This window comes from Gymnoscopelus braueri, assembly GCF_963280865.1.
Source record: "Gymnoscopelus braueri genome assembly, chromosome: 17".
In the NCBI taxonomy this organism is placed as follows: Eukaryota; Metazoa; Chordata; class Actinopteri; order Myctophiformes; family Myctophidae; genus Gymnoscopelus; species Gymnoscopelus braueri.
The window spans coordinates 19,814,680-19,833,407 of record NC_137617.1 but is presented as its reverse complement, the minus strand read 5'-3'; positions in this window follow the sequence as shown (position 1 = coordinate 19,833,407).

Sequence of the window (18,728 nt, the reverse complement as noted above, 5' to 3'; positions counted from 1 at the left end):
TGGTTGTTTCTTCCCCTTGCGTCGTGCTTGACGCCTCTGTGGCGTCGGTGGTTGTTTCTTCCCCTTGCGTCGTGCTTGACGCCTCTGTGGCGGCGGCGGTTGTTTCTTCCCCTTGCGTCGTGCTTGACGCCTCTGTGGCGGCGGAGGTTGTTTCTTCCCCTTGCGTCGTGCTTGACGCCTCTGTGGCGGCGGTGGTTGTTTCTTCCCCTTGCGTCGTGCTTGACGCCTCTGTGGCGGCGGTGGTTGTTTCTTCCCCTTGCGTCGTGCTTGACGACTCTGTGGCGGCGGTGGTTGTTTCTTCCCCTTGCGTCGTGCTTGACGACTCTGTGGCGGCGGTGGTTGTTTCTTCCCCTTGCGTCGTGCTTGACACCTCTGTGGCGGCGGTGGTTGTTTCTTCTCCTGGCGTCGTGCTTGACGCCTCTGTGGCGGCGGTGGTTGTTTCTTCCCCTGGCGTCGTGCTGGGCGCCTCTGTGGCGACGATGGTTGTATCTTCCCCTTGCGTCGTGCTTGACGCCTCTGTGGCGGCGGTGGTTGTTTCTTCCCCTGGCGTCGTGCTGGGCGCCTCTGTGGCGATGGTGGTTGTTTCTTCCCCTTGCGTCGTGCTTGACGCATCTGTGGCGGCGGTGGTTGTTTCTTCCCCTTGCGTCGTGCTTGACTCCTCTGTGGCGGTGGTGGTTGTTTCTTCCCCTTGCGTCGTGCTTGGCGCCTCTGTGGCGGCGGTGGTTGTTTCTTCTCCTGGCGTCGTGCTTGACGCCTCTGTGGCGGCGGTGGTTGTTTCTTCCCCTTGCGTCGTGCTTGGCGCCTCTGTGGCGGCGGTGGTTGTTTCTTCTCCTGGCGTCGTGCTTGACGCCTCTGTGGCGGCGGTGGTTGTTTCTTCCCCTGGCGTCGTGCTTGACGCCTCTGTGGCGGCGGTGGTTGTTTCTTCTCCTGGCGTCGTGCTTGACGGCTCTGTGGTGGCGGTGGTTGTTTCTTCCCCTTGCGTTGTGCTTGACGCCTCTGTGGCGGCAGTGGTTGTTTCTTCCCCTTGCGTCGTGCTTGACGCCTCTGTGGCGGCGGTGGTTGTTTCTTCCCCTTGCGTCGTGCTTGACACCTCTGTGGCGGCGGTGGTTGTTTCTTCTCCTGGCGTCGTGCTTGACGCCTCTGTGGCGGCGGTGGTTGTTTCTTCCCCTGGCGTCGTGCTGGGCGCCTCTGTGGCGACGATGGTTGTATCTTCCCCTTGCGTCGTGCTTGACGCCTCTGTGGCGGCGGTGGTTGTTTCTTCCCCTGGCGTCGTGCTGGGCGCCTCTGTGGCGATGGTGGTTGTTTCTTCCCCTTGCGTCGTGCTTGACGCATCTGTGGCGGCGGTGGTTGTTTCTTCCCCTTGCGTCGTGCTTGACTCCTCTGTGGCGGTGGTGGTTGTTTCTTCCCCTTGCGTCGTGCTTGGCGCCTCTGTGGCGGCGGTGGTTGTTTCTTCTCCTGGCGTCGTGCTTGACGCCTCTGTGGCGGCGGTGGTTGTTTCTTCCCCTTGCGTCGTGCTTGGCGCCTCTGTGGCGGCGGTGGTTGTTTCTTCTCCTGGCGTCGTGCTTGACGCCTCTGTGGCGGCGGTGGTTGTTTCTTCCCCTGGCGTCGTGCTTGACGCCTCTGTGGCGGCGGTGGTTGTTTCTTCTCCTGGCGTCGTGCTTGACGGCTCTGTGGTGGCGGTGGTTGTTTCTTCCCCTTGCGTTGTGCTTGACGCCTCTGTGGCGGCAGTGGTTGTTTCTTCCCCTTGCGTCGTGCTTGACGCCTCTGTGGCGGCGGTGGTTGTTTCTTCCCCTTGCGTCGTGCTTGACACCTCTGTGGCGGCGGTGGTTGTTTCTTCTCCTGGCGTCGTTGTTTCTTCCGCTTGCGTCGTGCTTGACGCCTCTGTGGCGGCGGTGGTTGTTTCTTCCCCTTGCGTCGTGCTTGACGCCTCTGTGGCGGCGGTGGTTGTTTCTTCTCCTGGCGTCGTGCTTGACGCCTCTGTGGCGGCGGTGGTTGTTTCTTCCCCTTGCGTCGTGCTTGACGCCTCTGTGGCGGCGGTGGTTGTTTCTTCTCCTGGCGTCGTGCTTGACGCCTCTGTGGCGGCGGTGGTTGTTTCTTCCCCTTTCGTCGTGCTTGACGCCTCTGTGGCGGCGGTGGTTGTTTCTTCCCCTTGCGTCGTGCTTGACGCCTCTGTGGCGGCGGTGGTTGTTTCTTCTCCTGGCGTCGTGCTTGGCGCCTCTGTGGCGGCGGTGGTTGTTTCTTCCCCTTGCGTCGTGCTTGACACCTCTGTGGAGGCGTTGGCTCTTTCTATTGACATGGTTGTAGTGCTACCTGTTGAAATACAACAACAACAACAGGTATAAGTCCACCTCCTGCCACATAGTATAATGTGCATGAATAGGCCTACTTGAGTTAAACTAAATCATAGTATTATAAAGTCTGACTTTGAATAACTTATTTTATTTAATTTTTTTATCCCACGATTTTTGTAACCCATTTTTTCACCCAGTGCCAATTGCCTAAGCTGTAATCCTGGGTCCTTCTCTCCCTCTGCCAGCCTGGTGAGAGCCCCGAAATGAGCTCATGCTTCTTTCAATGCATGAGGACTGACCAACCAGTTCCATTCCCCTCCATCAGAGGGGAATGGAATATAGTACATTGTCATGTAGGTGAGAACATTTAAGCCAATCCGAGAGAGCACTGAAAATGCACTTTTTTGTTTAATAAAGAGCTGGAGAGACATGGGAGACTCCTTTTACTGAACAAACACTCTATAGCAATGAGTACTATCAAAATATAGAGCTATTTAACACTTATTTTACCCAAAGTAAATCACTCACCCTACCTTTAAGTACAATTATAATTTTCAATTTAAGCATTTAGCAGACTCTCTTATCCAGAGCGACCAGTGATGGAAAAAATACTAAAATGTTTTACTTAAGTAAAAGTATCAATTATGCAATGTAGAAATACTCTGTTACAAGTAAAAGTCCGGAATTCAACATGTACTTGAGTAAAAGTATAAAAGTATTGGCAACAAAATGTACTTAAAGTACCAAAAGTAAAAGTACTCATTATGCAGAATGTCCCATTTCAAGTTTTCAAATGTATAAAAATCTTTTGGCGTATCCTAAAGAAGGCGTACGCCCCAGATCTACAAGCTCACAATGCGTCGCATCGCGACGCATTGTGAGTATATAGGGCTGAAGTGGTTAATATATGTTTCGTAAAAATAATCAAAATCTACAAAGTAACTAGTAACTAAAGTTTTCAAATAATTGCAGTGGAGTAAAAGTACAATATTTGCCTCTGAGATGTAGTGGAGTAGAAGTAAAAGTACCAAAAATTGGAAATACTCAAGTAAAGTAAAAAATACCTCAAAATTGTACTTAAGTACAGTACTTGAGTACATGTACTTAGTTACTTTACACCACTGAGAGCGACTTATGGTAAACTAGGGGTTACGTATGTAACCCCAGTTTTCTTGTCTCCGAAGTAATATACTTACTTATGGGATAACATCGCCCCCTGGCGATGCACAGAGCACAGCACATGGACTCCCGGCTACAATTCCTATTGGATAGGGTCATGTTACGCGAATCCGGTATTCCGGAAGGGGTATAAAACCCCCCGCGTCACTGGGATACGCCCTCTAAAAACTTCACCTCTGCACGCCACAAATGCGCACAGAATGGGTTTTTGGTAAGTATATTACTTCGGAGATAAGAAAAGTGGGGTTACATACGTAACCCCTAGTTGTTCTGTCGCTCCTTCATAACATACTTACTTATGGGACACATAAACGCCCCCCTGGGGAGCCCCCTGGGAGACCCTACCCATCCGCACGACCACGGCCACCGGGGCGCCCCCGACCCCTCGGGCCAGGATGCGGAAAGGGATCAGAAGGCAAGGTCCTGACAGACCACACAGTCTGCCTCATGCAGCTAATGGTCAGACACAAGTCTACCCCATAGTGACATGAGAACCAGGACCTCCTCTCCCCCGGACCCAGCCTAGCTGGTCCAGGGGAAGCCTAAGAGGAAGCACAAGCAGGAAGAGAGGCACGCACGCCCCCAGGCTTGCACAGCACTCTCCTGGCTTGAGCTAGCCAATACATCCAAGACCGTGTGCGCCATCACAGATGCCGCCACGTCCAGGTTGTAAAAAGGCCACAAAGGTCGAATGTAGAGACGACCTCTGAGGAAGACCAAGCAGGAAGAGAGACATGCCCCCAGGCTTGTTCAGTACTCCCCTGGCTTGAGCCGGCCACCATGCCCAGGATCGTGTGCGTCATAGCAAATGCCGCCACGTCCAGGCTGTAAAAGGCCGCAATGGTCGAAGTAGACGACATGTGAGGAAGGACAAGCAGGAAGAGAAGCATGCCCTTAGGCTTGCACAATACTTACTTTGCTTTAGCCAATCGCAGCGCCCAGGATCGTGTGCGTCATCACAGATGCCGCCACGACCAGGCTGAAAAGGCCACAGAGGTCGAGTAAGACACGACCTTTGAGGAAGAGCAAGCAGGAAGAGAAGCATGCCCCTAGGCTTGCCCATCATTCTCCTGGCTTGAACCTGCTCCCACACCAAATACTGTGTGCGCCATCGCAGATGCCGCCACGTCCAGGCTGTAAAAGGCTGCAAAGGTCGAAGGAGACGACCAGTTCGCCGCAGAGCATATTTCCTGCATCGACACCCCTTTGTAAAGGGCCCAAGATGCAGCAACACCCCGAGTAGAGTGGGCCCTCAGCCCCATCGGGACTACAGACCCACTACTCTCATAGGCCAACCTAATCGCCTCCACGATCCATCTGGACAGGGTTGGTCTAGCCACCGCTTTCCTCTGACCGGACCGGCCAAAAGAGACGAACAGCTGAGACGACCCACGGCCGACCGCCGTCCTCTGGCAGTAAAGTTTCAGCGCCCTTACTGGACAGAGACAGTGCAACTGCTTATCCTCCACTGACGCGAACGGCGGTGGATGGAAGGCCACCAACTCCACCGGGGCCCTAGCTATCATGCCAGTCTTAGACACAAACGCCAAGTTGGGTTTCAGCAAAACCCTCTTGCCGTCGTCTGAGAACCACATGCACTCCGGGCTCACCGAGAGCGCCTGCATGTCACCGACACGTTTGGCTGTACACAGGGCCACCAGGAGTACCGTTTTGAGACTCACGATCCTCAGATCCACAGTCTCAAAAGGTTCAAAAGGAGGACGGCAGAGTGCCTCCAGCACTACTGCAAGGTCCCACTTCGGGAACAAAGGCCTGTTAACCGGCCTGGCCCGCTTAGCACCGGTCATAAAACGGCGCACCAGCGGATGATGACCCACCGTCTTGCCATCAAACCCCTCGTGGCAAGCGGAAATGGCCGCCAGGTACACCTTGATGGTGGAAAAGGCCAAATCCTGGTTCAACCTGTCTTGTAGGAAAACCAGGATGCTGCCCACAGGCGCCTGGAAAGCCACCACTGTGGCGCTTTGACGCCACCTGCCGGACGGAAGAAAGAACTGACGTGACCCGTGTAGGATTTTTACATGGGGCACTTGTTTTACACCTTGAAAGCAATACGTTTGAGACATTTGATTCATTGCAATTGGTTTCACTACCTGCATTTGATTCATTATGTTCATTGCATGCACAGGGTCTGTCCCAGCAGTGTTCGGAATGTCGTTCAAATGACAAACCGAGCACTGTGGGCTCATTAAAGAAGGGTGATGACGGGGACCCCCATTCGCTTCGGGGGTAGATCCGCATCGTTCTTTGACAGGAGAAAAAATTTGCGGTTGTGATATTGGCAATAGTTTTATCCCACACACAGGCTGCCCATTTATTACACACATTGGGACCACAGGACGACATGACAACTGAACCTTGTTCATTGTATTTAGCGTCTCTATTAGTCTCTTTGTACCCGAGGAGCCGCCCTTGGCTCTGTCCATCGGGGCCAGATGAGCGCCAGTCCTTTTTCCCAACTGCAGCTGGGGAACGGGCCCCACACCACACCGACCTAGTGGCAGTGGCGGGGCCGGCTGAAAGCCCGGTGGAACCGGGAAAGGACTGTCATTTACCCTTCCCCCTTCGGTTAGCCCCGCTGTCCTTGCGTTGAGGCTTAGGCGAAGGGGGGGGGTGGGGGAGGGCGCTTTTCGTCTTTGCGCCTGACGTCTCCTACTCCGAGTGAACCGGGTCGCTCCCAGGAGCTGGTTCTGGTCGAAGAAGAGCGGGACGTACCTCGTTTGCGTCCGGGGGCTCGTGCCCCACCCGTGGGCCTCTGCTGGCGCGGCCTAGCCACAGCAGGGGCGGTAGGGGTTAGGAGGCCTGTAGCTGCCTCCTGTCTCTGTTTCTCCTCCGGCCGATCCTTGGAGGAGGGACACGGCGTTGAACGCTTTAGTTGCTGAGCCGGAGGCCTTGTAGAGAGCGTTCAGCGCCACAGTGTTGGCCCTCTTGGCATGGTCAGCGAAAACTGGCTTGTCCTCCGCTGCCTTCACGGAGCCAGTCTTCGCTTCCTCGATGCCGCTGGCCAGGGTCGGGTCCATTGGGGGGAGGCCGGCGATCCCCAGGTCTGCACCGGAGAAAATCTCGACCACAAAGCCTAGCTTCTCTGGTTCCTTTTTCCCTTTCTGCCACGAATACTGCAGGGCCCCTCTGATGCCGCTGGCCTCGGGGAGCAGTTTCGATTCGACCTTTCGGGGAGGGAGGGGTGCCAGTCCCTGGAACCCTGGAATGGGGACCCCGACGGACACCTTCATGGCTTCCATCGGCTGTTCCAGGCCGCACTTGGTGATGGCCCGCCTGAAGATGGCCGAGACGGGTTCGGAGGGCTCTTTGTCCGCGACAGAGGCCTCCGCCGCAGGATCACCTCCTGGTGATCTCCCCTTCATCCCCCTTCATCCTCCTCTTCCCCACCTTCGTCCATGACGTCGTCTGCTCCGTCGAACTCGTCGCCGTCAGAGTAGACGCTGCCGTCCGGTGGTTACTGGTCACTGGTTAACTACTGAGGCTGTAGCGATGTTTTTTGTGTTCTAATAAAGTGTCCCATTTGTTTGATTTGTCCTTTTTAATGTGACATACCTGCCATCTCAAAATACAACCCACAATATACTATAATATTCTCCATCAGTGTCTCAAAAGTTCTAGCATCTGAAATCTAAGGTTTAAGTGGTCGCATGGTATATACGTCACGCAGGGCCGGCCCTAGGATTTTCGTGGCCCTAAGCAAGATTTTTTTGGGTTCCCCCCCCCCCCAAACACCCCATTATAAAATCATTATGTAATAACGCTAGTTGTTGGATAGGAGATACATGACATAATTACAATATATATATATATATATATATATATATATATATATATATATATATATATATATATATATTTTGGCCACCTAGTGGTTGTGGCCCTAAGCGACCGCTTATATTGCTTATAGCAGCGGCCGGCCCTGACGTCACGGACGCATCCCTTGAGGTTTTCAATACCCAGATACGTTTGTGTCTCATGTATCATTTTTATAGGCTATTTATTTTGGACAATTATCCAAACAGCATCTTGCAAGACTATTTGTATATTAATACTAACCTGGAGTATTCACTAAGTAGTTGAAAATGTCGGGATATGTCACTCCTCCATTTAGTTGGGTTATTTCCCCAACTTACATTCAGGCAAGTTAATACAACAACGGTAAACCCACACGTTTTAATTTGTCATGTACCGTCGGAGCTCCGTGGTGGGTAGAAAATTAATACAAAATATAGAAATATGAACAAAGTCAGTCGGGATTGGGATGAGAATTCCCCACTTCAGACTCAGAGTGGACGCTCGGCTACTACTGTGTCTGTCTGCCGTCTACCCTCTGCTGTGTTAACATTATGGGTCACCCATAAAAGTGGCAAATTAAATGTGAAACACATCAACTATTAAGAAAACAAGAAGATATGTTGACAAAGACACTCCATACATTTGGAAACATATTTTTATTTAAATCAATATCGTCTCCAGTTAATGTAGGATCATTTTAAAAGCAGGCTAACTCTCATATCCTCTCATAGGGAATGCATTGGCAGCTGCAGTACATCGTTCTAACGACCTCGACTGGAGGCGCTGTCTCAAACGTGGGCGTGAAATTTGTAGTTCCCGTGTTGGTCTATACATCAAATGCAGAGAGATAGTGTAGCGCCTCAGTAAACTAGTACATGTAAACCAAGAACCTAGCATTAGTCTTAAAATAATCTGTAGGCCCACATTGAAACTATACGATACCAGGTAAACAATGAACTTAACATCTGTTTAAATAACGTGCTATCTAAATTACATGATTTAGATGTGGTCAAGAAAAAACAAGCCTAAGTAACAAAAACATGAGAATAAATGACCACGGTATGTCTGCATGGTCGTCATATCTAGGTCAAGTGCTAAGGGCTGAGGTGGAGTCTGAAGAGGTCTTCATAATTATATAATACTAAGCTCACTAGACAGAACTTGATTTAGCTCTGCACAAGTGGCAGCTGCATAATAAATAGACTCAGCAATGGGCAAGGCACACCTATATTCATAGAGAAAATAGCTGATCTCCATTTTCCAAGTTCACAATGTGTCACATCGTAAAGAGTTGTGAGCTTAGTTATAATTATGCCCTCACTGCAACCGGACATTCCGTAAGAGGATCGGCCTCATCAGCCATCTTCGCACTCACAAGACATTGTGAAGTCATTTAGTCCATGAGCCAGACAAGATTTCATTATCGAAAGAGTGGGCAAAACCATACCTATATTAAATTGTTCATAGGGTCAATACGAGTAAATAAATATATGATAACCTCTCCACAGGAGCAGCTTTTTAATGGTTATCACACATTTTGTTATTTTCCCCATACGTACATGACAGGTGAAAAAAATGACAAAATTTAAAAAAGAGTTATCATAATGAAACTTCCTGAGTTGATTACTTACATGAAGACAATGATTTATCGTATTACAAGTTTTCTGAAATTGTATATTTAAATACGCAAATTAGGCATTTAGTCCATGAGCCAGAGCCCCAAAATTGAGCCAGATATTGAATATTCCCTCGTTAAAAACCTTTGACTCCAACATCTTAACAAAATGAAATAAGTATGTTGACTCTGGCTTTGTCCAATGTTCCAATGTTGATTCTGGAAAGTTCAATGTGCAAATGTGGGCATATTTTCCTAATGCCTAATTTGCATATTTAAAAATACAATTTCAGAAAACTTGTAATACGATAAATCATTGTCTTCATGTAAGTAATCAACTCAGGAAGTTTCATTATGATAACCTGTCATGTACGTATGGGGAAAATAACAAAATGTGTGATAACCATGAAAAAGCTGCTCCTGTGGAAAGGTTATCATATATTTATTTACTCGTATTGACCCTATGAACAATTTAATATAGGTTTGGTTTTGCCCACTCTTTCGATAATCATTGCTCAATTTTGGGGCTCTGGCTCATGGACTAATTGGTCATCTTCGCACGCGAAGGACGAACATGAGTAGTATTATTATTATTATCATTAGGATTATTATTGATGGAGTCTCCCGTCGATTCAGTTTTCTGTCATCAGGAGAACCAGAAACAAGCCTTTTGGCCTAACCAAGTTTTTCAATGAGATGTCTATGTCTATGGCGTACATTTGGCTTTGACTGTGAATTTCTTCAACAGTATTTTAACAATTTCAGAAAATCACACACACACACACACACACACACACACACACACACACACACACACACACACACACACACACACACACACACACACACACACACACACACACACACACACACACACACACACACACACACACACACACACACACACACGATCCTTTCTAACGAACCAGAAATCCAGTAATGCTTCCTATCCTCTTTATTACGACATTGCCAGAACACGACAGAATCTCCATCAATGGGTCACATTGGTTTTGTTTTCCATTTAAAAAGCCAAGACAGAGAGACACTAATACAGCCCTATACTCCAGTACATGAGAATGCAATAGTCAGGATCCCAGGATAAACAGAAATGAACACAAACTCAAGTTAATTAAACCTTAACAGGTTTAATTGATTTAAACAAAGACTAACATTACTTACCTAATCCAAGGATGGCCACAACAAGCCAACAGCAAATAAAGACTTTATGTGCCATAATCTTATCTTATAAAAGAGAGATTCAAGACATGCATTAATGTCCCCCATGTAGTCCTGAATGATCACCTGCTTTCAGGTTTACAGTTTTAATCATTGGCCAATGGCCACACCTCAAAGGGGTGGAAACTGTTTGAATGTACTGTGACAAAATGTGTTTCAATTCAATGTATTTTTCTATACTCATATTTTTTCCCTATTTTGACTATTATATGACTGAATGTGCCTATTTTCATTTTGCATTATGGTATCCTATTGCCTATTTAGAGGTATGTGCATGGGGTAGCCTAAAACAGAGATTATGATAGTGTTTCTTTTCTTTTCTTTTTAAACTTTATTTACCCAGGGGAGGTTCGCTGAAAACAAATTATTTTTTTCAGGAATGCCCTGCTCACACAAACACACACACACACACACAGTGTTACCCTGAGATCTGACAAATGTAGTAATTGTCATTACTGAAAAGATAATTTTGGATGAATTGATTTTAACTTTAATTCTACAAATCTATGTTAAAATTAATTTATGTAGTTTATATTGTGGAATGTGAAATTTTGGATGCTGATTGGCTAAATGCATACAGACTGTAGACAGCTCATGGTCCCCGATTGACCTGACCTGAGGTGTTGTCAGGAATGATCTTTGTTCTGCATCTTTATCTGATGCCAGAAACGGATCTTTAACAAAGTTTACTACTAATTTATGGACAGTGTGCTGTAAATATCTCTTTTATTGTTTGTTTAAACTTGAAACCTAGACCATTTCCTGAGAAGTGATGCATTTCCTCAATATACTGTATATACTGTATGATCTCAGATACCTTTGACCCCATTGCAGAGAGCGCAGCCAATAGACACTATGCAACTCTTGCATCACCTTAATGTCATCTTGGGTGTACAAATTGCTACATTGGTGACAGAAGTGGGGATTGGAGCAGGAGGTCCTCGCGTGAGGGAGGTGAAGGAAGTTGATAGGGGTTTGAAGTGGGAGGACGCACTGCTACGAACTGAGCAGGTAGTGTAGCCAAGTTGTGGCTGGGATAAGACCCAGCCACAACAGCTCTGGCAATCGAGCGCAGCTCTATTGGCACCGTGGGTTGTGAGAGTGGGTTGCTAAGCGGAAGAGCATGGTTTGATCCCAGCTCTGTGCACAAATCGCTACTATACAGATTTTTGATATTCCATACCAATTGGCTATAATTCACTTCTAAAGTTTGTGGGAGAGGCCTACAAATAAATGCATTGTCTGATTGAGCCCACATTTTTATTACATAATTGACTTTAAGTGATTTTACTTACACCCATAGGGGGGCGAGACAAATGTGTCATCAAATTAGGTACACCTGATCGCAAGAGTAATGTATAATTTGTATATGCCCTCAAGATGATCAGCAAATTGTTCCTTGAAAGTGCTCCTCCAACTCAGAAATGAAGATGGATCTAGATTATTGTTGGCTATTGTTGTACATTACATGCCCCACAAAATAATATATGAATTACTGCTACTGCTACTCTCTCTACCATCTCTGCTGAAAGTGCCTCAGCCATTGCTGCAGCTGCAGGAAAATTAGCATGGAATGCATTGAGTTATGCAACTGCAGGAAAACTGGGCAACATCTGCCAGAACACTGATGTTGACTGGGAATCTGTTAATGTGCGCACATCTACCTGTATACACTATGAATGACTGTATATAATAATCTGAAAATAGATATGTTAAAAGCAGTAAAATAAAATCTTTGCAATAATATGTTTTAGGACTGGACGTGTCATTCTATTCCACATATAAACCAACCCATACAAAAGTGTTATTAACCCTGAAGGCAAATTGTGGAAATTGATGTCATACATGGTGTGGCTCAATTGTAGGACAGATGACAGCCACGGTTTTACGTTAAAGGTTATCTTTATTTCCTTGTATGCGTCCACACTTGCCATGCCTTTGTTGTAATTATGCTGTACTGTAGATACTGTATCTGCATGGAAACAAACAACAAATGCCAGATAATAGCGTGTCATGATAGAGGCTCTATCTATACCTGAATGTGTGTGGATGTGGCACAGCTATAAAATTATATGACTACGCAAGTACGGAACAAGTAGGACTGAGTGAGGGATCATAGAAACGTATTAACCATATGCAATTGGACAATGTAACTGGGCATGGTAAGGGTTGCCAAATAGGTATGGGCCCAGAATAACCAGAACCGAAGGCTGACGCAAGAGAGTCACATTTAGTAATTGCCATCAAAACCACAAGAGCAATATCAAAATGCAAAACCAACATACAGTTGGGGGAATTAAATACGGTGGGGAATGGGGATAACTATTACTGACTAAAGGCTGCTTGAGAGTTGAAATCCTAGAAAGGGGGCTAAGCCCAAGGGCAACTGCATGGGCAATATGGGGCGAAGGCTTCAGGGCCTATTAAAGGGTCCTCTAACACAACACTATGCAAACAAAACAAAAAATACTAATAAACAAAACCAAAGTCAAATGAAATGGATATGTAAACACAGCAAATACAAAATTTTGCTAAATTAATGAATTAATAATGGTTGAACAGAATACGCCTGTACAACCTTAGCCTTAGTATTGCACTAAACCCGATATGCAATCATTGACAAAACACGACCAGACCCAGTATCTACTGTAAAATAGGGCACAGGTGGGAAAAACGAGTGTTGCCCTCCTTCCTACGATAAATCACACAAAACACAGGAAACATCTGATTACGACTCTAGGGTTACGGTTAAGACAATACAAAATATAACAAAGTAACATGCAACATACACCCTGTCAAAATATATCCTCAAGGCTCCCATCGATAACGGCCCACAATGAAGCCAACTGTTTGAAGGACCTGGAGGCTCTACATGAGCTTAAACTGTTACGGTATAACAAAGATCGCAATAAACCTATTTTTTTTTTCAAACATCCCCTTACCATTTACTGATTCAGGCAGTGTACCAGCTCCCCCCTCACAAACTGCTGCACTTACTGGATCCTGTAGAGAGGATAAAGAATGGCACTGTTGAAACACATGTCACCATATTGCCAAAATGAATTAAAAACAAACAAACAATTTTTTTTAAATAACATTGATTCAAAAGTTGCCTACAAATAATACATAACACGCAGCATGTCTTGTGTTCATGTGACATTATGTGTGTATTGGACTATTTATTTACTTCTTTTTTTTTTAACCACATTGTAAAAAGTGTTTCATTACAGTTCATTTAGACACTTCTGCTCAGGATTAACCATTTACCATTTATTGCAATGAAATTGCAATCAGATTGGCGGTGTGACTCTGCTCATGTGATATTACAGAATACCTGCGCAAGCATGACACAGAATCTGAGATCACAAACCCCCCCCAGAGCAGTGCATAAAATACAGTTATTACATAAACGTAACATTGAACCTTCAATGCGTAATTAAATTGCAAAACTATATGTGTTTAATTAAATTAAACACATATAGTAAAATCCATAGAACCACAGAACAATCAACATAATCATCCTATTAACAATATGAAATTAAATGCCACAGGGAGGAGGCCGGGGAGGTGGAGGAAATTTGACATCTGTAGCTGTACGACCGGCTTTGACAATTAAGTACGTAGAATGAACAGAGATTTTTTTTCTTTTTTTAAAGAAAGGTGATTTTATCATCTACTCAGGCTTTTGTGAACACCCAAGACAGTTTTTAAGTTGCTCGATTCAGTATTTAGATATTTGATATTCATTTATCACGCCCCCATCCTATACAAACCCATCGTAACTTCAAACTCCATTTTAACCATGATAGATTCATCAAGAACACCCGTCCTTGGTTCTGGTGACTCATACCTAATGCATGAGGGGGCCATGTTTTTTTCATTTATTTTATTTTCATTTTTTATTGTATTAAACATTTTCATTTTCCAAATCTTTTTTTTTTTAATAAATGAAAAAAGTGATGAAAAAAAAACGTATTAGGAGGGCAGTATGAGTAACAAGAAACAAGAACGGGTGTTCTTGATGAATCTATCATGGTTAAAATGGAGTTTGAAGCTACAATGGTTTTGTATAGGAAGGGGGCGTGTCTGATAAATAAATATCATATATCTAAATACTGAATCAAGCAACTTAAAAACTGTCTGGGGTGTTCACAAAAGTAGAGTAGACGATGAAATGACCCCAAATTCTTTTTTACAGTGAAATATCCCTTTAAAAGGACCTTCGGAGTTCAGTTGAGAATGAGGGCGTTTGTGAGATAGCTTGTTGCGAATGAGAGTGAAGAGAGGTTGAACGTGGAGAGACAGACCACAGACTGACTTGTGGGAATATGTATGAATTAACTTGTTAGCAAATTAATGTGTGTGTGTGTGTGTGTGTGTGTGTGTGTGTGTGTGTGTGTGTGGGGGGGGGGGGTCCGGGGAGAGAGAGCTAGCATGCAACCTCCTGCCTTCCGTGCCTACATGAACTATCATTATGCTGAATAATGTATACATCCTGGGTTTAAGTTATATTTTGTTGGAACTTGTATTTCTTTTACCAAAATCAAATCAAATCCTTACCAAGTGTTAGAATGAACAAACACAAGCCTCCAAGTCATTCAACCATCATTGTGAGGCGGCATAGCACGACATATCAGCCTAATCGTTCAATTTTGCGATGAAAGCGCATCATTTGGCAGAAGTGTTGATTGATATATTGGGAACAAAACTGGATATTGGGCCATCACAAATTCTCACCCAGGTGGGCGTGGCAGCCATTTTTCAAAATGGCTCCAGCAGTTTGTCAAACCTTCCTAAATCACCCTCTAGCAGCTACAGCTTTTGCCATATGAAGCTGAAATGTTGCATGAAGGTCAAGTGTATGTGTGTGAAGCTGTGTGTGCGTGTTCATGTCAATTGGTTAAAAGGGGTGTGGCAATGGGAGTGGCCGATCATAAAAGGGTGCATAACTTTGATATAGATTCACAGATGTGCACAAAATGTTGTGGAAAGGTTGGTCAAGACCCAAATAACAGAGGAGTAACTGTTCATACCATCCTCCAAAAAAGGGGGTGCGGCAGTGGAGTGGCATATGGCAGCATAGCCCAACATAATCAAAAGAATCGTTGATTTTATGATAAAAGTAAAAAAATTGGTCATTGTGTTGATAAATAAATTTGGAAAAAAAATAGATATTGGGGTATCACAAATTTACTTTTGGGTGGCCATGGCAGGTATTCTTCCAAATGCCCACCACAAAGCTTTCCTATCGCATTAGAACCTCCTGTAAACCTCCTTTAAAAACGATCCCCTGGCCTGGTCAGCCGGGGCGCCTGATGGAGGGGAAAGGAACTGGTTGGAATAACGTGTTCCTTCCACGTGCTACGTCCAACCAGGGAAACTGCCCCCTGTCAGGTGATAAGAAGGCTTGTTAGCTCTCATGCATTGAAGGAGGCATGAGCTCGGCTCTGGGCTCTCCCTAGGCTGGCAGAGGGAGTGTAGCGCCCAGGATTCCTTAGACATTTGGCACTGGGTGAAACAAATGGGGTTGCAAAATCGTGGGATAAAAATGTAAGAAAAAATTTAATAAAATCAGACTATTGATTGGTCTAAGTAGGTGAGATACTGACCTACCGACGGGGCTTAGTAGGTGTTTTGTCGTTATTCTGTGGGTTGATGAAAGTTGGGGCAAACGCTCACCCCAAGACATGATTTACGATTCTGTGCCTTTTGGTACATAACTCGGACGGCGCTGAGTCGGCTCAAGCGAACTTCACAACGTTCGGCATGGCAACTTGCTCGCTTTAGCTCGCTCGGTGGTGCCTCTTGTGGCTCAATTTCGCTTGAAACGGCGCGCCTCCGTCGCGGTCCAAAACTATACTTTATACAAAACACCTACTGAATCCTGTCGGTCAGTATCTCACCTACTTAGACCAATCAATAGTCTGATTAAACATGGGTAGGTCAGTATCTCACCTACTTAGACCAATCAATAGTCTGATTAAACGTGATAATGTCCTATTCAGTGCATTGACTGCATCCGAAATGGGTGTCTGAGGAGCTGTTGGTTGTATCAGACTGGAATGTTGCTTTATCTGATAAAGGTCTAGTGGTGTCAAAAATAATCGAATAATCGATTAATCGCAATGCGGACATGGACAATTATGAATCGATTCACAAATGTCAATAATCGATTAATCGAATAATCGATTTTGAAAAAGAAAATATGTTTTTTTTATTAAATTCTTTAAATATATATTTTTTGTTTTTGTTTTTTAATCATGTTGCTAATTGCACAGAGAAGCAGGCAGATTTATATGTCGTTCAGTATATCTGACTGCTTGTATTGACTGATGAAAAAGTTTCCATGTTGTACAATAATATAGAAAAGTGTGATGCATCGCGATGCATCGTCGAATCGAATTAAATCGAATTATTACAAGATTAATTGTAATCGAATCGAATCGTTACCTGGTGAATCGTAATCGAATTGAATCGTGAGGGCAGTGCCAATGCACACCTCTAGGTCTAATGTCCAAAAACAAGCTCCAATAAAGTTAATGGTAATACTAATTCATTTATTTGTGTAGTGCTTTCCCAAACAGGGTTACAAAGTGCTTTACAGATCAAGGTATAAAAGAGCAGCAAGATAACCAAAAATAATCAAAGCAAAAATAAGGTTAATTAAAACAATAACAGATCCTCAAGTGGTGTGTTTCAAAGACTGGTGACTGGGCTGAAAAAGCCAGATCGCCGAAGTAATGAAGCGAGTTTTAGGACCAGGACTCATAAGGACCAGTGTATCTAAAATGTAACTGGAGGAGTGTCCTTGCAGGGCTTTACAAGCCATCAGTAAAATCCTAATCAAATGAAACCTGTCGTCCATATTCTGGGTAGAACATTAATAGAAAACAGCAGACCTACAAACTCACAACCAGTCACAATGTGACTCATTGTGAACTTGTAGATTGGTTATTTTCGCTTAAGAGATTTGGTGTAGAGGGAAAAGGGGAGACCAAGTATAGAGCCCTGTAGGACCCGGTCAATGAAGTATATAGTGTTTACTAAGTTTAGGTGGTTAAAGCCAATTCTGAAACTCACAAACTAGCGGATAGCAGCTATACTGTAGGTGAGATAGGTCTGGTCACCTTTCTTGGAATTTGTTAGTCTAGCAGCTGAATTCTGTACCAATTGGAGGCGCCATATATATATATATATAATTATTTTTTTGCTGAGCCCAGAGTATAATCTAAACACGAGGAAATAAATGAATGAATTCATTTATTCATTCATTAATTACCTTTTTAAGGTTCGAATCATATGTCAAGCCTAGTTTACATACATACATCGTTGGATAAGCTACAGTAGCAAGTTCTGACTGGAAGGAGTTAATGGAATTTGGAGGGGGGGGGGGCAGAATATAATGATCTTAGATTTCGCCTCATTTTGCTATATAGGACCTTTACATCCAGCACATAATATCAGAGAGACATAACAGTGAACAGGACATATTGCCTGCAACACCCAGTTTTATGAACAGCTTCCACCCAGCTACAATTAAACAAGGCATGACCACTGCCCTCCCCTCCCCTCGTTTATTGGTTTTACCTGTGAGAGTTACTGCTCTACGTGAGCCTGTCACCAGTCTGGCCGTGGACATTTTCTTGTCATGTTGTTGTTGTTTTTTTTTGGCAAGCTAGAAGATCTTGTCAAGGTCCAGTTGCAAATTGCAGACAGGTGCTCTTTTATGACGGTTTTGAAGGAGGGTATAGGGAGTTACACTTTTTGATGGCTGTTAGGGCATTCCACATTTTGGTGGCATAATAGTAGAATGAATTCATGCATGTTTGTGCTGATTCTGGGAGGAATGAGATCAGTGGAGCTCCCTCTGGTGTTACTGTATGCCTGTGGGCGTTTCTCACTCTTTTGAAGTAGTCAGACAGGTACATATTTCAAAAACGTAAATGAAGTCCACGATCAACACCAGAGGCAGCTCCACGGATCATGTTCAACACAGATTTGGCTAAAAAAAAGCGAATGAACTCGTTCTCATGCTATGCAACAAAAATGTGGAATGCCCTCCCAAAAGGACTAAAGGAGTGTACAACCCTACTCACTTTCAAAACTGCCCTAAAGAAACACCTTCAGGAGGCTGCAATTCCAAACTGGCCCCTGTCAAAGTCTTAACCTAACCCCCCCCCCACCCCCAGAAAAGTTGTTACGTATCTAAAATACAGCCCAGAATCGCAGATAAGTAATTTCTTCCTTCCTTCTGATAACATTGTCACCCACACGTAAAGTCTGTGGCCTTACTGAGGTTAATTTTGGACACAAAAAGAACGTATTCAGTTTTACCTGTAGGTGTAATGATAGTTAAGTTTGTTATCAGCGAGCCATGTGCAGATTTTACCAAGCTCAGAGCTAAGGGCTTTTTCAACTTGCAATTTGTTCTTGTCCGAAACCAGGAAAGCTGCAGGAGAGATCTGCAGCCAAATTCTCTATCTTCTTATATGAAAAAAGACTGTCTTTTCTTGCAAAATGAAACTCAGACCATTTCCTGAGAATCGTGCTGTTACTAATTGCCTCCCAAGAAATACAATCTCCAGATA